The 23,861-nt window shown below is 34.3% G+C and overlaps 1 long non-coding RNA gene and 1 pseudogene across 1 annotated transcript in view; one reads left to right on the top strand and one right to left on the bottom strand.

Moving 5' to 3' along the window:
* Positions 1 to 2,869: 2,869 nt before the first annotated feature.
* The window catches only part of LOC141423900 (uncharacterized), a 201,772-nt gene continuing 180,780 nt past the window's right edge, over positions 2,870 to 23,861 (bottom strand). The window contains exon 3 of the long non-coding RNA XR_012448663.1: positions 2,870 to 3,874. This is a non-coding gene — a long non-coding RNA (uncharacterized lncRNA). The remainder of the gene's footprint in view (positions 3,875 to 23,861) is intronic.
* Positions 9,864 to 10,268, top strand: LOC109679090 (small ribosomal subunit protein eS24-like; annotated as a pseudogene).

Raw genomic sequence — 23,861 nt, 5'->3', positions numbered from 1 at the left:
CCTGAAAGTGAGGGAGGGAAGGGTGGAGAGGTAGAGGAGAGGAGCAGGGAGGAGAAATGACCCAAACAATATATGCACATGTGAATTAATGAATAATAAACATTTTTTTTAAAAAATCACAAAACAAGGACTCATGGATTAGCTCAAGGTATAGGCCCTGAGTTCAAACCCCAGTACCATAAATAAATATTACAAAGCAAGAGAGTAATGTACAGTTCAAAGTAAGACAGGACGTGAAAGGACAAAACAGTTCATATGGCATAATCTGTCTCTCTGAAGAGTCAACATTTAGGAGGAACAAAAACAAAGATTATGGCAGACACAGGCAAAGAGACCCTGGGGGAAAAGGGAGGCTGAGTGTGACTGAAGCCAAGAAGTAGGAGGCATAGTGCCAAGAAATGAGTTTGAAGATGTTTTAAAGACAAGAGCTTTAGTTTTCTTAATTTGCAATTGTTAATCTTTAAAGGATTTATTAGGGGTGCAGCAACCAGATTTTCCAAGATCACTTTGTTTGGGAGCAGGAGCAGTAAGTCAAAAGAGAGACTTACGTAGAAGTGAAGCAAAGCTGGCATTAACAGTGCAGGAAAGGGGATAAAATTAGAAGTGTAGTCCATGAGAATGACATCTGTCCTTTGACTTGGGAGCTTTCTAGCTACCTCTATTCAAGATAAATCCAGAGACACTGTTTTGCTTTGGGTTTTGCCATATCATCATCTAGTTGTTCAAAATTATAGCACTATTGATTCCAAGAATGAGCATGAAAGTGTGCAGATCATGCTTTTCCAAGATTATAATATCAGAATACAGTTGACTTGTCATGATAAAGGTTCAGAGGTTTTATATTTAAGTTTAGTTAGGTGTATCCAGATGAGGATGCATGTATTATTCATCTGACCAACAAAGTGTCTCACAGCAAGGAACTGAAGTAAATTCTCCCCAAGTCTTCTAAGATGTCCCGAAATAATCACCACCTAATTCTCTGGCTTTCTCATTCTTTATATTTTGTGCAGTTTATTCCCTATAATTCCTTCTCCTCTAGTAACTGCATTAACTCACCTGTTGATGCAAAACTATCGATTGCAGCAGGTCACTTAGTCAATGAATGTCTAGGGTTCCTTAGAATTTGACTAATGAGAACACCTAATGACTTCGCTCAGAACATGGAACACTAATATCCTACATAGTGTTAAGTATAACGTCTCTTAATTCATCTTCCAATGTTTAGTAACATTGAGCCACACCAAAGCCTTATGTTGATGCCAGAATGGTTTTTAGTGTTTAACAGTGATGATTCTGGCCCTCATAGGGAGAAGAGCTTAGTTCATATCCCTGCTAAACACAGTAGATCTTGAGAAGAATGATGCCAAAGGATGTCACTATGATAGTACTAATAACAGATGTGTGTGACTACTCACAAAACCCTTTGGACATCCTGAGCATTATCAATATACAGCCATGCAGTCTTCCTGGGAGACTTCATCTGTCCCAAGTACCATGCAGGTGTAGTACACACAGGAGGAAATTGAGAGGGAGGAAAGAAAGTCAAGGATCGAGGCAAAAGGTTAGCCTGATTTGTTCCACCACACAGCATGTGACACCACAATATCTAGGAAAGATTTGTTTGCTGATTCTTAAAAATTTCCAAGCATACATATTGCATGATCTTACTAGGAATTTTCTTTACTCATGTGACCAAGATATTTATTTTTATAGTAAGTGCTTTTTTATTGCTAATAATCTTTGCTTCAGCAACTATGCTGAAGTTGTCTGCTTTTATAGAAAAAGCAGTTCCATCACTTTGCTGCACTACTTTAGATTTTATTAATGCATGTATGTACCTGCACTTGTATTGTATATGTACATATACATTATAGTTTGCACAAATGTATACAGAGGAAACAAATATATATAATTCCTTATATACTTAGCCCTGTCCTCTCAGTGAAGGTAGACACTAGAAAGATAGTTTATTTGACTCCCTATATCATTATTTTTGCTTAGATTTTCAGAGGAATCTCAAGCTTAATATGACCAGAAAAACATAAATCCAATAATAAATTAATAAAACATGATTATCACTTCATACCTTCTCTTCCTTTAACCTTCACCACTTAGTAGCTACACTGACAACTCAGATGTTCAACTAAAGAGCTAGATGTTTTCCTTGATTCTGTTTATCCTTCTTTCCTCTATGTCTACTCCATTACCACATAGTAAAACTCTACATATAAAATAATATTCGTAGCCAGGAGTGGTGGTTCATGCCTGTTGTCCTAGCTACTCAGAAAGCTGAGGTGGAATGATCACTTGAGCATAGGAGTTGGAGACCAGTCTGAACAACATAAATAGCAAGACCCTGTCTCAGAAAACATAATAATAAAACAACAACAAAAAAGTCTTATTATGGCTGGGGATTCTGCTCACTGGTACAGAGGTTACATGGCACTCATGAGACCCCAGATTTGATTTACAGTACTGGAAAAAGTGTGTGTGTTTGTGTTCCTGAAAGTGTCCAATTCTAATTCAAGCCACTTTCATATTTCTCATGGATTATTATGGTGCCATTGTAATGGGTTCCCTTTTCCCATTCCTGCTGACTATTTTCTACTCTACTCAGCAGCCAAAATAGTATTTTTAAGATAAAAAAACATACATCGCATTGCCTTATTAAAGTATCCTGGTCATTTCCAACTCACTTGTTACAAAACGTCACAAGATCTAGTTCCTTCCTATCCCTCTCATTGAACTTACTCAAACTCCCTGCACTGCCCACCTCTTACACTCTGCATTCTAGACCTATGGTGTCCATGGAATATGTGGCTATTTCTATTTCAATTCACTACATATAAAAAATGCAGTTCACTCTAGCTATATTTTAGTGTCTACTTTTTCAGTAGTCACTTTTTGTGGCTACCAAATTGAACGACACAAAGATTTATTTTTTATTACTGTTGATTGACATATATTTATGCATATTTATAAGTTACAATGTGATTTTTGATTAATGTATACATTGAATAATGATCTAATCAAAGTAATTAGCATTTTTACCACCTTAACATTTTACCATTTCTCCGTGGTGAGTATATTCAAAATCTTCTATTTTGAGAAAAATGATGCAATGCACTGTTGTTAGCTGTATTCACCATGCTGTGCTATAGAACACCAGAACTTATTCGTCCTAACTAACATTGTACCCATTGAGCAATCACTCATCTCCCCCATCCATTCTCCTCCTTAAACCCTCCAGTCTGTTAATGACCATTCTATTCAGTTTTTACAAGATCAACTTTTTAAGCTCCTATATATGAGTGTAATCAGGTGGTGTTTGCCTTTCTGTGCCTGAGTTGCTTCGGTTAACATAATGTCCTTCAGGTCCATTCAGGTCCTTCAGGTCCATTCATGTTGCCATGAATGATAGAATTTCATCCCTCCTTATGGTTGAATAATGCTCCATTACTTGTAGGTACCATATTTTCCTTGCCCATTCATCTGTTGATGGACATTTAAGTTGATTCCATATCTTGACTATTGTGAATAGTGCTGCAATATACATAGGAGTGGAGGTGTCTCTTTGACACGCTGATTTTACTTCTGTCATCAAAGACAATTCGACTGAATAATGCTGCTGTAAGTAGCTAATTTGGCCCCATGTGGTTCTATTGGATAGCGTTGCTCTGGAAAAACCAGTTCCTGCTTTTTTCTTGACTATGCCAATTTTGTTCTCACCACCAAGCCTTCGTCCTTGATCTTCCCTCTCCATGGGCCACTGTCTTTCAATCTGTATGTGTAGGTCCTCTTACTGATATCTCAGTTGTAGGAGAGAGAAAGTAATTATCTTTTCTTCACCCACTCCAAGGTTCATGGCTCACATCTATATAATAAAAGGCAAAGAAACAAGATTAAAAAGCATCACAAACTTATTTAACACATGGTTTCGGTCACACAAGACCCTTCAGAAATGAAGACTCTAAGAAACAGGGAAATTTGTATATTTTTATGGACAATGGTGCAAAAGTCTGATTGGAGGACAAAGGCTATGATTTAATTGTAATAAACTGAGGAGAACTTAGGAAGACCTATTTGTTCAGAGTATTGTTAGCATTCCTGTGTGACATTCTTTCTGGATTATAGAGCAGGAAACCTGTCACATTAGGATATTGTCACATTAGGGTACTGAGGGGAAAACAGATGGGGAAGAAGATGGAGAGACCTTCCTAAGTCTCTCTTAGGCTGCTTCAAGAAGAAAGAGGGAAAGTTGCAAATGGTCTTTCTGTTTCTGCTGTTTCCTCAAATGCCAAAGTATCATATTTTGAGGCAGTGTGTCCTGAGCTCTGTCACAATATTAATGTCATCTTTCCAGATTGCCTGATATACACACAGGCACTCCCTCATGACACACAGTTTAAATCTCTGCACAGTATTTATAGCTATCTCATGTCTCTTGGCCATTCACTGTTATCTGTCTCCCCCATTAGCATTTGGGCTCCATGGTACTGAAACCTCATTTGTCTCGTGTTCACTACTGAGTCACTCATACCTATACTCAGTAATAGGAACTCCATAAACACTTGTAGAAGGAAAAGAAGCATGGGAGAATATGCTATTATTCATAATACATATAATTTCAAATATATTAATGTTTAGAAGAAAAAAGTTCATAGAAATAAAATGAGAACACCTAATATATGCACAATAATGAATTCTGTGAATTTATTTGACCTAAATACTCATATCCAATGTTCATATCCCAGCTGTGACTCTATCTTGAACCTATCACTTTGCTTCCAAGGCCCTCCATTTTTTTTCATAAAAGAAGAACTTCAGGGTGGAGTCCAAAGATTCCCTATCATTCCAAATTCTGGGGTTTTTTTTAATGAAAAGATGAATCCCAAGGGAAATATGCAATCCCTTTAATATAGCTAGAAAACACCTACTCACGTACCCTTTCTTATTAGAATATTATGTGAATATTTATTCTCTATTTTAAATCATCATAATACCCTATGGTCTTAAGTTGCATAAATGTTCATAACATTTAAAAAACCAAATTTAATCACATAATATTAGTGAAAGTTTTTCCATAAAGAAAGCAAGCTAGTCATTAAATTGGAATTTAGGGATCCATCTGCTTAAGCATATCAAATTAACCACCACCTAATTGACTGTTAAGCAATTGATCAGATCAAATTAGAATAATCATGACCCTTAAATCACTCTGCTGTAGGCAAATCAAGTCACATAGATACAACCAAAGTGCCAGGTGAAAACAACCCTATCCTATGAGAACTCCCATTCAAAGTTTCTAGCTACATGTGAATAGAAACCAGATCTTTGTTTAGTGGTTTTTTTGTTGAAACCGAGCAAGTTTACACAGTTGGGATTTTACATACCTGGTCTTATTTGGAGACAGTTTTACTAAAAAGAAATAAATTGTCCAAGAAAGGCATGCATATCATAAAATGAAAGTAGAGTCCATTTTGGGAGATTCCATGATGCTTATTAGCATTAAGATTACCTTAAGCAATTGTATGACAGGGTATTATCACTTTCATTTCTGCATCATACCCTGGACCTAAGACATTACACTGAATATTAGATGAACTACAAATACTTAAGAAATCAATGTGTAAAGGGGACATGATGTACGATAGCATGCAATTGTCTTCTTAGATGAGGTTATAAAACCTTGATTAAATGTCTGGACATTCATATGGCTTCCCTTTCTTTTTCATATCCCCCTTAGCCACTCATGAAGGAGGGTCAGACTATTTTCAGAAAAAAAAATATATGGGCAGTATCCTCCAGAACAAATGGAAATATAGAGACAAGATAAGAATTATCTTCTTACCCAAACTGCTGAATAAGAGCAAGCTCCAAAAACACAGAAAAACCCACACTGCCAAAGATAGCTTGTTACTGAGCATTGTAATACTTGAGATTTACTGCTTATTAAAATGCAAAAGGCCATTACTTCCCCCAGAACAAATTTTGTGAACAGAGATGAACCTAAGAAGCTTTTAGCCCATTTCCTGACTCATAAACAAAGAGCTCCATACACAGCAACTCTATGAGATGTAAACGGGAGTATATTATATGATCCTTATTGGATTACTCAAAGCCTCAGCGAAGCTCCCTTCAGAAGTGATATAAATCAAAGCTAACTACTTCCATAGAAAAGCAATCAAGTTTTTAAGAGAATATCTTTGTTCCCTGAGGTTGCCCAGTAAGATTTAGATGCTTCTATTAGGACCTTTGCAATGGAGCATACTTAAGTAATTATAAAAATCCAGCCTGGAAAAACACCTGGACAGGCTCTGAAGGGAATTAAATTGATTTTTTAGTTTCAAGCTTGGGATACTTTAGACATATTTCCTCTCTACTTTCTGAAAACACACGCACACCCACCTCTCTAGACGATAGCAAATTACTGTATTAAATAGGGCAACTCCTATTACCCTTCACATTTTAGTAGCATTATACTAAATCTTGTATGCTGTATTAAATAATGTGTACTATAGTTTCAGAGCTTAAAATTGAGGGAGGGGAGATTAAACCAGAAGAAAATGTGTCATTGGGAATATTGGGAGAGATGCTAAGAAATGTGAAATTATTCCTTCTCCACAGCCTCCTGAATAAACATGGGGCTCAACAGGGTGACCGAGAGATGGCAATAGTGACATTTTGGCTAAATAATATACTTCAAGGTGTGAAAGTCCTCAAAGGGTCCTTTCTCTATCTATGATTAAATATTCAATGATACCTTAGGTTTTAAAATGTGCAAATTTTGTTCTCTTTTGAAGCTGACTTTTGCTACTTGAATATTGAATATATTCTAGAACTATAAATTAAGATAACTGACATTCACTTGTTGTTTATTTGTTCAAAGTTTGGGCAAATCAAAATTCCTTCCAAATTTTGTTTTTTTTTTTCACAAAATGTATCTTCAAAATCAAATATGAATTTTCCCCTTGTAGAAAGTTTTTAAGAATGAATTCAGTTGAAAAGTTTTAACTAGTTTATGTGTGTATATGTGTGTGTGCATACCTGGAACTACGCTAGGTTATGGAAAATGCAGAATAGCAACAAATCATAGTTTATAACATCAAGCAGCCTATAATTTAGTGGACTAAGATATAAAAATATGTGAATAGCGCAATATAATAAATATGTGTTAAACTCTGTGGCAAGATTATAGGTACTATAAGAATTCAAACACACAGACAGTGAATAGAGCATTCAGACTTAGAGAATTTTATGAAGAAAATGCATCTTAACTTGGAAGGAAGGATTCAGACTTGATGTGATAAATTGTTCGTAGTAATTGTAGGTTTTTGAGAAGGGGACTGACAGATGAAATCGACACTGGAGGAAAATTTGTGGATTGTCAGTTTGCAGGAAGTCTTAGATGATAGAAGAGGGTATGCTAACTAGAAGCTTAACATAATACTTCAGGGACAATATGATAAAGGCCTGAGCTATGAGGTAGGTTGTGGGAATAGAAAATGAACATTTGGAAGAAAAATTGATCAGTCTTTATAATGAAGTGGAAATAGTATAAAGGGATTGTTGCTTAGAATACATATTGCAAGAGTTAACAACCAGGCACCCATAAAATGTAACAAAACTGTCTTATGAGATATTCTCCTGAAAGTACAGCCTGAGAAGGGCATGAATACAACTCATTTATATGAGGAAAAAGTCCCAGAAAAGAAAGAGTGAGGCAGTAGAAACTAGAGAAAGGAGAAAAAACAGTAAAGGATACTTTAGTAGCTGGTTAAAAACAAGAATGAATAGGGCTCACAGACAGGGGGCATCTTCAAGCACACCATGATTATCATGTTTCAAAATTGTCCTACTAGAAGCTGAAGAGGCTAGGGGACTCATCCACCGACTTCTACACACTTGGTTGAGAGCTGTTCTTGGTGTCGTTATGTTCCCACACTTCTGAGTTTAACTGCCCATGGGTTGACATCAGCACAGGAAATACACTCACTGATGCAGGACTGGTGTGCAGCACTAGAAATGGCACTTCATGACCACAGCTGCACTGAAATCAGTGGGAAGACAGAGTGTTACACCATGAGACTCTGCTATAATAGCACAACCAATACTTAAAATTAAGGTACCACACAGAAAATAGGCCCAAAAGATGGACCTTAGTAATTAATTATTCATGGTCTGGAAGTGAGGGCTTTGGGTAAGAATTCAGTCTTCTCTGTGAGACTTCAGATAAGTTACTTCCTCTAAACTTCCCCAAAATCCCCTTGACTGCTAAATGATGGCTATAATTTTACCTAACCTATAGCATAACTTATTAATGCATGGTGTTACGAGAACATCATGCATTAATGCATGTAAAATAATTAGCCCAATGGGAAAAATCCCCCCAAGCAATGTGTTTTAATAGCATATTTTAAATTGGAATCCTTAAGGAATTTTGAAAAAAAATTCAAATTAGTAGTGATTGTCAACATAGGATACCCCAAAATGAAATAAGCATTTTTGTATGCGTTCTTATTCCAGTGACAGAATTGCTGATGGCCCTAATTAAGAGTCTTAACAAAGACCTAAGATAATTCTAGTATGTGCCTAATAGCTGAACACTACCTCATTCAATTAAAATTTTCACTTTCATCAAGCTGTAGTAAAGAATCACTCTACAGCTACTGCTACCTCACCTCTGGTCTTTGGCAAATGTCTCTCTACAGCACTTGACAAGCAGTGCAACTGTTTTCCTTCCAAGGCTGTGAATAGCTATCAGCACTGAGAGGAAAGCAGTTCCTCTGTGATTGTATACAGTCTTCTTGACTTTCTTCTGATGCCTCTGACTTTCAAACTTGACAGAGAAATACTATTCATTCCAGGTGTGACAAATACATGATGTCAGTTCCATCAACACACACCCCCCTCCAGCAGATACCACCAAGGGAACCAATTTCAAAGATAGCTAAAGACTAAGAACAATCTATTTGCATAATTGTGGTCAAAGTCTATCTTCTCCTTTATCCTTTATAAGTCTCAAAGTCAGTGTATTCCATGGAGGTACTAGAGTAGTTCACTGGAATAATCTACAGAGAAATATTTATAGACTTATAAAACATTTGCCCACAATACAGATGCATAAAATATCAAGTACAAAATGGCCTCAAAATCCAGAATTTTTGCCAGGCACTAGTGGTTCATGCTGTAATCCTAAATTACTCAGGAGGCAGAGATCAGGAAGAGTATGGTTTGAAGACAGCCTGGGCAAATAGTTCAACATACACAAATACCAACACACAAAAAAACCAGGCAGGTGACATGGCTCAAGTAGTAGAGCACCTGCCTAGCAAGGGTGAGGCCCAGCATTCAAACTCCAGTGCTGCCAAAAAAAAAAGACTTTTCATTATTAAACAAGAATACATAGATCTAAACATGCTAAATTATTGTCCTGGAATTTAATAGTCCCATACAGTGAGTATGTAAGAGATTTTTGTGTGCTCTTTTCCCTGGCAAAAAGTTACTTGCTCAAAACCATGCACTTCATCTATCACTAGATAAATCAAACAGAACTTATACCAGCCAGACAACACTACTCCTGCTCCATCATGCTCAGAAATACCCTCCTCTCATTCCAACGCCCCAACCATGCCTATATCTCCATGTGCCACACAGGGAAAAGTAGAGGCAGCCCATTGTTTAGATTATTTAACAGGTAACACTGGGAAAAATATTTGTGACAAAGGATTTCTTCACTCAATGTTTACTGCTGATTGGCCTCACAGAGTACCTAGGAGGGTATTTACATAGAAAAGATGAACTTCATTTATAAATATGGATGATGTTTTTTCTTCCTGACTGCCTGAGGATCACCCACCATAATGAATGACACAGTAACTATCCATACCAGAAAGTTCATGACCAACAGACTACTTCAGAGGAAACAAATGGTCATCGATGTCCTTCATCCTGGAAAGGCAACAGTACCAAAATTTCACAGAAATTCATGAAAAACTAGCTAAAGTGTACAAGACTACACCAGATGTCATTTTTGTATTTGGATTCAAACCCATTTTGGTGGTGGAAAGACAACTGGCTTTGGCATGATTTATGATTCCTTGGATTATGCAAAGAAAAATGAGCCCAAACACAGACTTGCAAGACATGGCTTATATGAGAAGAAAAAGACCTCAAGGAAACAGTGAAAGGAACGTAAAAATAGGGTGAAGAAAGTCAGGGGGACAGCAAAGGCCAATGTTGGTGCTGGCAAAAAGCCAAAGGAATAAGGATTGGATGATTGTGCAGGTTTTCCATGAGGATTAATAAATGGTAAACATCTGTGATGGCTATGGGCTTTTCATGAGGATTAATAAGTTTAACACTTTCATGTGGAAAAATAAATATGGATGAGTGCTTCTCAAAAAAAGAAATGTAAGAGTAAGGCTTCCCACAAATTTACAAAGATAAATTAGGGTAGGAGAGGAGAGAAAGATGGAAAACATACTTAATGGCAAAGGAGTAGAGAAAAGGAAAAAAATATACATTTTCCAAATATGGTACTAGCATAAGAATATATGGTTTGTGTTTTTAAAGATAATCTAATTATGAAAATAATATATGATATCTATAGAAAAAAATTAGAAAAATAAGAAGATAAACCAAAAGTCAAATATTAGCTTAGCGACTAACATTTTCAATTAGTTTGATGTGTTTCCCTTTTTGTTTCTTTGAAAATGCAGACAGTAATTTACAAATTTGTATCTAACTTTCTGTCTAATATTTGTTGCAAAAATATTCTTATGCCACTCTACCAAGTAGTGTATAATATTTTGTAGTAGATATACTCCACAAGAAGCCTGGAGGAAAATGTCCAGAAAGAATATTTTTAAAGAATGGTATTTAAACAGAAATAAAGTTAAACTCTTCTCCACAGCACACTAGACATAACTATGCTTTCTGAACTACTGAAATATTTTTTACCTCATTTGTTGTTACTATTTAAGTAAAATGTATAATGGATATTTTCCTATATGGTGACCAGAAAATTCAACATCTTCTCCCAGATCACACATCTATTAACTTTGATTATTGAATAAAGTTCCCATTCTACATGGTGCTAAAAATTCCTTCACTAAAAAATACACCTGTTTTGGTTTTCAAGAGTCAAAATAAAACTAGAGAACAAACTGATACTATTTCACAATATGGAACAATTGACTGAGCTTTTATTTGAGAGTAGATGTAGACCAGGGATTTGATCAAGAAATTGTGATAATCTACAAGTTTGAATGAAAATGTAAATATTCTCAAGGCACAAGTCACCTTCTCAAGGAAAATGGAATAGAAGTTTGCTGCAAAGAGCTTGGTGATACTAGAATGAGTGTTGACTAAGACAAGCCAGCCCTCCTCTTTTCAAATAAGGTACCAGAATGAGCAACAACAGCACAATGTTACAAGTCTGAATCAAAGTGTTTAAAGGGGTCAGGAGATATCATCCAATCCACTTACCTGCCCTGACCTAGACTCCTTTGCCATACTTTTGTTTGTTGTTGCTGTTGAGAGGGAATCATTTTCAAGTGCAGAATTCTCTACTTTGTAAAGTAGCGCACCCAGTTTCAGGCATGTCTAAATATCAAATATTTACTGTTGAGTCAAAAATTCTGTATTCATGACACTCATCTATTGTTCATCCCTCTAGAGCCAAAGGATAGTCAACTCTTAGACGAAAATGTCAATTCTTTAGATATTTAAAAGAAATTATCATATGTCCCCTTAGGCTTTTCTATCATCTGCGTATTTCTGGCTTCTCCACCTTCACTCTGTTACATGGTGTTCCTCATCGTTTTGCAACGTTAAATGCCCTGCAGTTACTCAATGAGTTTCTTTTAACTAGTGTCAAGAACTGACCACATCATCCAAGGAATTATCCAATCAATACAGATGTCAGTAGGAATTACTCCTACAATCCTGAAATTTTATTTGTTTGATGTGTCACTTTACTTTTAGAGTCACTCTGCTGTCTTCTTCAAGTTTTTTAGAGTCACCTCATTCTCAAAATACACTTCAAAATCTTTACAGCAATATTTACAACATGGATGAACCTCAAAAATATAATGCTAAGTGAAAGAAGAAGTCAGGCAGGAAAGCCACATATTGTGATGTCATTTTTATGAAATAGTCAAACTAAAGAATAAGATAAAATAATAACAGTGGCAATGCTTGCATTGTATGCTATGTTTGCATAACATTGGAAATACACTAAAAAATTCATTATATACTCTAAAATGAATGAAATGATCTATTTTAATTGAGGTGAATTTTACCCCAATTTTTAACAAGTAGGTGAGAATGTGACAGGTAAAAACAAGGATAAGGACAGAGATTCAACCAATATATACTCATAAATAAAATAGCCAGTCATGTAGCCTGTAATCCCAGCACTTGGGAGGCAAAGGCATGAGGATTGAAAGTACAAGGACAACCTGGGTTACATAGCAAGCTCCAGGCCAGTCTGGAATACACAGTGAGATACTATCTCAAAAAGAAAAATATTATTCAACTATGTAAAGAAATGAAGTACTCACACACAGTATAATATAGATGAATCTTGAAAGCATGAAGAGAGACACCTAAGGCCACATGTTGTATGATTCTGTGTATATGAAACATCCAGGATAGGTGAATTTACCGAGACTGAAGATAGATAATTTCCAGGAGATTTATGGATGAGGTAGCTAGGATTGACTGCTAATAAATACAGGGTTTATTGGAATAAGATGATGGCCTGGGTCTGGAATTAGAGAGTGGTAGTATTGGTACACAAATGTGAATATACTAAAAAGCAATGAAATGTATACTTTAAAATGTAAAGATGGTGAATTTTGATTTGTGCAAATTTTATCTCAATTAAATTGGTGGGTGATATTGTTGCCATGAACATTCATTACTAATAGTAGAATTATTTGAAGAATTTGTACAATCCCCTGGTTACAATCACCTTTTGAGTTTCAGCGTGTTGAGACAACTTTGACTAGATTATCACTGAAATCACTGTTCATATTAGTCAGCTGCTTCCTGTTTTGTTCCTTCTTACATGTTAAGCCTCTACAGGGAGATAAATGAAATAAAACCACATTTAAAAAAAGAGTCCTGCCTATGAACCAGAAAAAGCACATCTTCTCTCTTCCTTTGCCCACAAAGCCTTATCTCCCAAATTAACTGTAAATTTCTGCAGGATGCTAAATAAATCCTAAATTATGGCCCTTGTCAAAAGTGGGATTGACCAAAACTAACAAAATGGCAAAAACAGCAATAATAATGTCAACTGTATTTCATATGTTTCAAGTAATAATAAAGACCTGAACAATAACAGAAGTGATAGATATTTCACATATGACTTTCACAAATATTTATTGAATGCCTATTATGTCAGACACTACATGATATAGCAATATATAAGGTTATTATCTCTAAATCTATTTTAATGATTTTATGTATATTATTGTATACTATTATAATCACATAGTTTTTTTTTTATAGATGAGAACATGAATGGACAAAACTAATAAAGTTGCTGACATTCACCAGATTTCAAGTTGGATGCGCCAATGTACCTACTACTTAGGCTTTTCCAGGTAAGCTGCATAGTCACATAATGGTGGAAATTTGATGAAATTATCTTGACAGCTTGGTCAAAACTTAGAATATGCATTATCTCAGACTTGTTTCATGTTATTGTGTAGAGTCATGAAGAAATGTCATTACACTAATGCAATTTATGTTTATAGTCTTTTATAGAAGATATTTTTGAAGAAAGAGTATTATCCATGTTATTTTTAAGTATAACACATGTACAGGTACAATATCAAGGCAGAAAATCCCAGTGAACCATGAACAGACATTTAAACAACAAAGGACAAGAATGAAAAACAAGTCATGCTAAGCGAAGGGAGAGGGAGGATAAAAGAAGGAAGTAAAGAAGGTGAATATGGTTGATGCATTTCCTATACGAGAATGAATATAGAATTTTTAAACCTGTAGAAATCACCACCAAGGAGACTAAGGTAGAAAGGAGAAAAATGGAGGAGATGAACCAATTTAGGACATAATACATATAGACATGGTAATGTCATAATGAAACTCCCTATATAGCTATCTTAAGCAAACAAAAATATCTTCTTCCAAAAACAGAGAACAGGGAGGTAAAACAGGTCCTGTCTGGGAATTGGTACAAGTGGGAAGGGGATAAAGGAAAACATGTATGAGGATGAATATGGGGAAATATTATATACGGATGTATGGAAATGGAAAATGAGACCTGTTGAAACTATTCCAGGAATGGCAGTGGTGTGGAAGGGGAGGATAAAAAAGAATGATGGAAAGGGTGAATTTAACTGAAATATATTGTAAGCACATCTGAAAATGTCACAACATGCCCCCAGTATAATAATAATATGATAATAAAAACTTTTTAAAAGATTATTTCTGAAGATAAATCTCTACACAAATAGGAAAAATTCTTTGATAAAATTAAAATCCAAAATTAGATATGTACCTGATAGTTGTTCAAGACATATGTAATGTCAAGAGGTTTTTTTACATTGAATCAATTATCAGTTCTTAACTTCTAGCTCTTTATCTCTAACTGTACATTTTTAAAGACTATGTGTGGAAGTAGTAGAAAGTTTTCATTAGAATTGTTCTTTCCTGTGGGCAAGAAAAATTTAATAACAGCATTATTTAAAGACTTCAGGAAATAGTTGTCCTAATTTCAACATTTCTGACTAATTTCTCTCATGATAGAAACAGACTAGGTGTCATTTACAATAGCAGAAGGAATAGTGATTTTCTCCCTTTTAAAATAACTTTGAAAATCTTGCCTTATATATTTTTCTAAAATTAGTGACTCATCATAAAACCTAGATCCTTAGTAAAGATAAACATACATCTTATGTCATTCTTTCAATTTGATTAATAACACCAACAATTTGACTTTTAAGAATTTTTTATATGTGTTTAAACAATATCACAGATCATTTTGCTCTCATAACACAACCACTGGATACACAGAACAAGTTGTACTGTTGTGAGAGTTGAAGCCTAGAGTAGAAAAGGAAGAGATATCCCCTACCTTCTCACTGGATCAACCCAACCTATTCCATACAGTATATTGTGACAATGATTTCTTTGACTTGGAGTACACCATCAAAAAGACTTCACCAGATGTTGAAGATGAGAATAAATTGATCCTCAACCACTTCTAACCAATTAAAGACTCTCTTGGTAAAAGTGAAATGGAAAGACTCAATTACCATAAACTGAGAGGCTTCTCTTAGGGGAAGAGGAATGGAAATGTCTTTAGTAGCAGAAAATTTTTTTTAAGATTGACAAAGAACAGAGAGAACTGGTACATGAAATTGAAGGACCTAGTATACTGCTATGAAAATATTTATCAATCTATGTAAGTCAAGATAGAGCAGTCAAGAGCAAGCAGGATTTCTGAGGTAACTTTTCCACCAAATTCTCTATTTGACATATAATTCATACCTAAAGCAAAGAATCAGTCAAATTAGTTCTGCTTAATTAATGTTGCTATTTCTAAGTTCCCTAGCCACAAATTTATCTCAAGACTCTCTAGTAAACAATCTGAATGGAAAACAAGGCAGAAATTTTGGCTCAAGATGAATGGTCAGAAATTTGTAAGCACAGGCATCTTTCCATCACCAAGAGCTCTTTGTACACACTGCTTCTATGAAATCAACTTTTTACATTCCACATATGAATGAGATAATGTAGTATTTGTTTCTCTGTGCCTGGTATATTTCACCTAACACAGTGTCCTCCAGGTTCATCTATGTTATTTCAAATGACAGTTTTTCCTTCCTTTTCATGGTTGAGTAACAGAATGGTGGTTACCAAAGTCTGGGGTAATGAGGGTAAGAAGATATTGGTCTAAAGATACAAAATTGCAATTAGATAGGAGGAATGAATACAGAAAGCTTACTATATATCACAGTGACTTAGTGGCAAAATATTATACTCTTAAAAATGTATGCTGGAAAAGTGGATGCCAAATGTTCTCAAGACAAAAATGAACAATATGAGGTAATACATGTTTTAATTAGCTAGATTTAATTATTCCATGATGTGTTTTATATATACGTGTATTTCAAATCATTTATGATAAATGCATATTATCTGTCAATTCAAAATAAATAAATATATGTGAAAAGAGCCAAAAAATGAGAAATTTCTTATACAGGAAAAACTGCTAATTCAATAAACAAATACTTCTTGTGAAAATGTCTGTGTCATGCGTTGTACTGTGGTCTCTGAGTACACCAAAGAAAGGCAACATAAAATCACCATGATTGACCATATTGTTTAGATGACATATACACATAAATATTAATAAAACACAAACTAAATAGCCACATGATTTTAAAATTGAAAAAATAGGTGGGTAATATATACTAATGAGTGATTAGTAGAACAGATTATAATATTTGTGAGTTCATGGGAGGTAGAATTCAATTGAATTCTAAGATTGTGTAAAGAATCATCAAATTTTTCTTTTTCTTTTTTTTTTTGAACTGGAGTTTAACTCATGGTCTTGTTCTTCCTAGGCAGGCACTCTATCCTAAGCAGACAATTCTTAGTAGAAAAATCCAACAATATTCAAAAATTGATGCAATGAAAAATGGGCAATTAAGTTGAGAAAATAATTTGGGACTTAAACTCATGATGTGAAATTTGCACTTTATTTTAGAATTTAAAATAACAAAAATTCAGTCATGAGGAACATAGCAGAGAATAAAAGTATGCATTACTAAGAATAATTCAGAAAAGCTGTAAGAACCAAGAGGAAGGGAGACTCTGATAAGCAATCTAAGTTTATAAACTAAACAACATAAGAAATTGTGGTGCCCACTGATAGAAATAGGAAGGTGTAGCAGGAGAAAGTCAGTGGCAGTATCCATAGTCCCATTTTGCACTGATTAGAGTATACATAATGACAGAACAAGTAGGTCTGAAGTCTAGTAGAGAGGTAGTGTATGCCATAGAAATTCAAAAAATGCAGATATAAGCATGTGTAAGTGATACCAAATGCTGTAAAAATAATCTCTCCAAGAGAAGGAAAGAATGTAGAAAGCAAAATACTGAATCCTTGAAAAATGTAAAATTAGAGGTAGGAAAAGTAACAACTTAGAGATAGCAAGATAGACTATATTCTCTCCACAATCTGGCAGAAATGGAAAGAAAAATATATTCTCAGACCTCAGGCATGCATTTATGATGGAAATTTAGCAACTTAGGCAAGGATAAAAACTGAGACTCTGTAGAATGGGAACCTGAGAGAACTACTCCAATATGACAATCACCCCACAGTATTATGAAGGGAATATTTCATGGTCTAATATATACTGCCCCAAAATGAGAACCTGGAACTTAAAATAGGCAAGATTGTTATTTTAGGATTTCTTAACCAGTAAGTCAGGCAAGGTAAGAGAAATTGAGTGATAAATAGTAATACACAGCATCAAATGGATGGCAGTCCAAGGCTCCACAGAAACAAAAAATAGAACTACCATATGATCCAGCATTACCACACCTAGGCGTGTATCTGAAGGAATGTAAGTCAGGACACAACAAAGACACTTGCATACTCGTGTTCATTGCAGCATCATTAACAACAGCCAAGCTATGGAAACAACCCAGATGCCTCACTACTGATGAATGGATTAAGAAAATGTGGTATAGACATACAATGAAGTATTTTTAGTCATAAAGGAAAACGAAATTTTATTGTTCACAGGTGAATAGGTAGAACTGGAGAACATCATGTTAAGTGAAATAAGCCAGGTTCAGAAAGACAAGGGTTGCATGTTTTCTCAGAAAGACAAAGGTTGCATGTTTTCTCTCATATATGAAAGATTGATAAAAATACAGGCATTATCATATATAAACAGAGCATGTTTCCAAAAGTGAGACTGTTAGAGGAGACTAAGGAAGGAGAAAGAGAAGAAAACAATGATAGGGGTTGAATAATATTGGAATGCATCATATTTATGTAGGAACAAGACATGAAAAAATGCACTGAAAACTGTTGAACAATGAGGGATAGAGGAAAATGGATGAGGAAAAGCAATAGGGGGGTATGATGAATTAAACCACAATATATTTACAGGTAAAATATCAAGGCAAAACCCCACTGAATGATGAAGAGACACTTAAACAGTGAAGGACACGAATGTAAAACAGGTCGTATTAAAGGGAGGGCATTACTGGGAGGAAGAGCATGAATGAAGAGGGTGAAAGAGGATGAATATGGTTGAGGTAATTTCTATAAATGTACAAAAATGGAACATTGAAATCTGTTGATACTATTTTAAGAAGGGAAGTGGGAAAAGAGGAAGAATAGTGGAGGGATGAATAAAATTGAGGTACAATATATGTATATATGAAATGTCACAATGACACTCCCTGTGCAACTATCATACACTAATAAAAAAACTTTAAATCAACACAGCTGTAAATACTGGTCACATGTTTCTGCCTTATTCTTGAGGAAAAAAATCTTGGAAAATGATTTGAAGTTTACTCAAGGTTTTAGCTTCATCTAGAGTGCTTATATGATCAAAAAAGTAGTATATTATACCATGGTGACAGCAAAATCCTAAAATGCTGTGCATTCAAATTATAGAAAGTAATACTACAAGAAATGGCAGACATATCCAAAATTATCATAAGAATGCAAAGTAATATGAAGCACTCCAACACACATGTAATTGAAATCCTAAAAGGTAGGAAAAAGAGACTGATGCAAAGAAATATGAGAAAAATAATGCCAAAAACTGTCAAGTGTTGGGAAAATATGAACCTACAAATCCAAAAAGTTCAATAAACCATAAATATAAAATACACAAAAATAATCATACTTAGCCAAATAATAGTTAATTTTGTGAAATATACCAATAAATAGGGAATGTCATAATGCAAAGTCCTTTCCCAATTTCAAAGGATCTGCTTAACACATAACTTGAAAAAAGAAAGCATCGCAATAAGAATGACGGCTAACATGATCACAAACTGCAAGGTTTAAAGTACATCTGCACACCCATGTTTATTGCAGCGCTATTCACAATAGCCACGTTATGGAAACAGCCAAGATGCCCTACTACAGACGAGTGGATTAAGAAAATGTGGTATTTATACACAATGGAGTTTTACTTAGCCATGAAGAAGTCTTATTATTCTCAAGTAAATGGATGGAACTGGAGAACATTCTGAGAGAGGTTAGCCAGATTCAGAAGACAAAAAATCATATGTTCTCCCTCATATGCAGACTTTAGATCTAGGGCAAATACAGCAATGTGGTTGGACTTAGGTCACATGCTAAGGGGAGAGCACATATGGGAGGTATGGGGATAGGTAAGAAACCCAAAACATGAAAGTGTTTGATGTCCCCACTGCAGAGGAACTAATACAGTAACCTTAAAGCGACAGAGGTCAATATGAGAAGGGGATCAGGAACTAGAGAAAAGGTCAGGTAGAGATGAATCAACTTAGTATGTAACACATTTGTACATGGAAGCAATGCTAGGAATCTCTCTGTATAGCTTTCCTTATCTCAACTAGCAAAAATGCCTTGTCTTACTTATTATTGCTTATGTCTTCTCTTCAACAAAATTAGTGGTAAGGGCAGAACAGGTTCTGCCTGGAAGCAAGGAGGAGTGGGGGGAAAATGGGGTGGAGGGAGAGAAATGGCTCAAACAATGTATGCACACATGAATAAATGAATAAAAAAAATTTTAACTTAAAATGCTTTAAAAAAAAGAGCTCAGGGGAAAATCCCTCAACCTAGAATTCTAGATAAAGTAAAAATATCTTTCAAAAATGAAACCAAAATAACACATTTTCAGGTAGACACAAGCTGAGAAAATTTATCCCAAACAGTGCTGAACTGCACTACAGAAAATGATAATGGGGCTTCCTCAGGCTGAAGAAGAAACCTAAAATGAAGAATGTGAGACTGGTGAAATGTGATAAAATTTAAAATCCCTTTTCCTCATTCCTTTATCACTTTAAAAACAATAGATAATTGAAAATAAAAATAAAACTCACATGTTACGTAGAAGCAAATGTATACCAACAACATCACAAAGGCAAGGAATGAGCAAAAATAAACCAGAAAGAAGGAAAAAGTTGACAATGAGCAAATGGTACAAAGAGAAAATTGAGTTGGAGATGGTACAGTTCATTCCAACCATACTAAGATTATAACAGTTACACAGTAAAATTAAATTCAAATAATAAAGCATACAGTACAATTAAGAGTAAGAATTTCCTTCTCCAGTTAAGTAAGAAATTGTCATAACAACTTTTTCTTTCTTTTTTGTTGCTGCTGCTTTTTGTTTTGTTCTGTTCTGATTTGCTGTGCTTTGCTTTGTTTTGTTTTGTTTTGTGGTGCTAGGCATCAACTCTTGTGCATACTAGGCAAACACTTTACCACTGAGCTATATTCGTAGCCTTCATACCAGCTTTCTAAGTTTACACAAATATATGCTGCTTATAAGTAACTAACTTTAAATACCCACAAATATATTCAGAATCAAAGATTTGTAAAAGACATACCATGTGGTCTATAAGCATAAGAATGCTGAACAAGCTATACTAATATCAGGCACATAGAGATCAAGACATAAAATAAAAAACCAAGAGTAGAAGAGATTTTATAAACTAATAGGGTATAGTCACCAAAAATGAAACCATCCTAATAACACTAATGACAGAGCTTGAGAACACAAGGGAGCAAAACACTCAAAAACTGGAGAGAAAAACAGAAAAAAAGTCCACAATTACAGAGATTTTAATATTTTACTGTCATGAATTGATAGAATAAGTTGACAAAAGAGTAAAGATATAATACTGGAAATTTTTCACCAATAAATTGATAAAATTGTCACAGAAGACACCTATTGAAGTAGAATACCTACTCTTTTCAAATCTGAAAAAAAAATCAACAAAAACCATAAACTGGACTATAAAATCAGTCTCAATAATTTTAAAACATTAAAATCATAGAGCATATTCTCTGACCCAGTGAAATTAAACTAGAAATTAATAAGAAAAATGCATCCAAAAGTGCCCCAATATCAGGAAATTAAGAAAAACACTTAAATAACCCATGGGTCAAATAAAAAAATAATAACTTGAAAACAAAAATAAAGGAAAATTTATTAGATACCTACAATTTTATAGAAAAAACTGTAAAAGAATAAACATTTCTAATAAAAGTTTCCACCTTAAGAAGCTATGAAAAGATGAACAAATTCTACTCAGTCAAAAGTAAGTAATAAAAGTAATAGCTGAAATCAAAATACTGGAAGGAATACAAAGAAAAGATATGAAACAATATCTTGTTATGAAATAACTAATAAAACTGGTGAAACTCCAGTTAAATTGATGTAAAAAGAAAATACATTATCAATTGTAGAAATGCTTAAAGGGTCATAGCAATAAATGTTAAAGATATTAAGCAGGTAAGGGAGTACTGTTAGCAATTTGTGCCAATAAATTTAAGAAATTAGAGAAAATGGACATTATCTGTGAAAGAAACAAATTGTCAAAACTGGCACAGGAGAAAACAGAAACTCTGCACATTCCTGTATCTGTGACTTTAAAAAAAAAAAGTTGTTTTGTGGTACTGATGATTGAATCCAGGGCCTTGTGCCTGCTGGGCAAGCATTGCTCCACTGGGCCACATCCCCAGATCTAGAAATTGTTTTGGTAATTAAAGCATTCCCACTGTAAAAATGCCAGGACAAAAGGTTTTAATAGTTGAATTCTATCAAAAACATAGTGAAGAAACAATAATATTACACAATAACTATTTCAAGATGTAGAAAGGAAAAAGTAGAAAAAGTTCTTCACTACTCATAATCTTGACACCGAAACGTTACAAGTGCAGTGCATGAAAACGAGAATGCACACAAGACATCTTAATAAAACATAAGCAAAACAAAGTTTAGAAGCATTTAAAAAAAAGAATGAAATCACACAGTCAAATGAGATTTATCCAGAAGTTAAATGATAGTGCAAAACAGGATGGGAAGAATCAATACAATTCACACATTAACGTAATAAAGAAAATAATACAGGCATGTTTGTCTCGATTGGTACAGAAAAATGATTTAGCAATTTACCAATCAAATTATTGATTAAGAAGTGGGGAAGGGAGGCGTGGGGGAGAAATAACCCAAATAATGTATGCACAAGTGAATAAAAAAAATAAATATATAAAATAAAATAGCAAAGAAAAAAGAAATCTCAATAAGCCAGAAATAGAAAGAAATTTTTTGTTTTGTTTTGTTTTTTGCAGTGCTAGAGGCCAAACCCAGGACTTCTCACATGCTAAGCAAGCACTGTATCACTAAGCTACACCCTCATCTTCTTTAGAACTAAAATTTTATTTATTCACAAACAATATGATTGACTAAAATTTCTAATTGAAAATTTAATAACACTATGACTATAAATTTAATATCATGAGACAAACTGTCATTATTTAAGAAACTAAATTATATTTATATGTATCAATAATTAGAAAATAACACATTGAAATATAATTTTAATAACTAGACTTATGCAGACACACAAATTCAGGGAATGATGATGTAGTTCAAGTGGTAGAATAATTGCCTAGTATGACCGAAGGGCTGTGTTCAATCCACAACACCACAAAAAAATAAAGGAAAGAAAAAAGAAATAAATTCAATGAAAGTTGCAAGATTTCAATATTAACAAAACAATGCTGAAAAAAGAAAAGACTAAAATAAACAAAGAACTGCTTTATGAATTGAAAGACTCGTTGTTATTATGGTGATTATTCAAAAGTTAATCTATATATACATTACCATTACAATCATCATCTCAGCAAGACATTTGACATAATTGACAAGTTTTTCTAACTTTACATGAAAATGCAAAAAACATAGAGGAAACAGTCTTTAAAAAGAAGAACAAATTATAGGATTTGCACAATCTTATCTCAATGCTTAGTAAAACAAAGCTATTGTTATCAAGTCAGTGTGATATGGGCCTAAGGACAAACAGACAAAAGGAACTGAATAAAAGCTCTAGGAATATAACTATACTTAACAGACGGCTCAACTTTTGCTTGTTGCAAGCAATTAAAGAGAAAAGAAAGCTTTTCAACAAATGATGCTGGGAAGAATGTGAATTAACCCCATTTAGAACTATATCCAATAGAAATAGCTGATATAAATATTAAGCATAAAACTCTAATACCGCTGGGAAAAAAAGAAAATATCATAACTAGATATACAAAGTTTTACTACACAAAACACAGAAAACATAACCATAGAAGAAATGGGTGATAAAATGAACTTCACTGAGATTAAAAACTTTTGCTCACCAAAATGATCCTTTGTGAAATTGAATGACATGTCATAGATAGGGCAAAGTATTTATAGAACACATTTTTTAAAATAACCTTGATTCTGTACATGTAACTTAAACAACTTAATAATAAAGACAAAAATACCAATTTATAAACAAAAGGTTTAGATCTGTGTGCAGTGACTCAAGCCTGTTATCCTAGCTACTTGGGAGATGGAGTTTGTGAGAACTGCAGTTCAAGGCCAGCCAGGACAAAAAGTTTATGAGAGGCCCCCTCCCCCATGTCAGCCAATAAAATCTGTGTGCACTTGTCATCCCAGCTATGCAAGATGTATAAACATGAGGATCATGGTCCAGGCTAGCCGAGGCATAAAAGCAAGACCCTACTTGAAAAATAATTTTTAAAATGTAAAAAATGGGCTGGCAGCATGGCTCAAGTAGTAGAGTGCTTGACTAGA

Source organism: Castor canadensis, chromosome 6 (assembly GCF_047511655.1).
Source record: "Castor canadensis chromosome 6, mCasCan1.hap1v2, whole genome shotgun sequence".
Classification (NCBI taxonomy): domain Eukaryota; kingdom Metazoa; phylum Chordata; class Mammalia; order Rodentia; family Castoridae; genus Castor; species Castor canadensis.
This window is presented reverse-complemented; position numbering and strand designations above follow the sequence as displayed.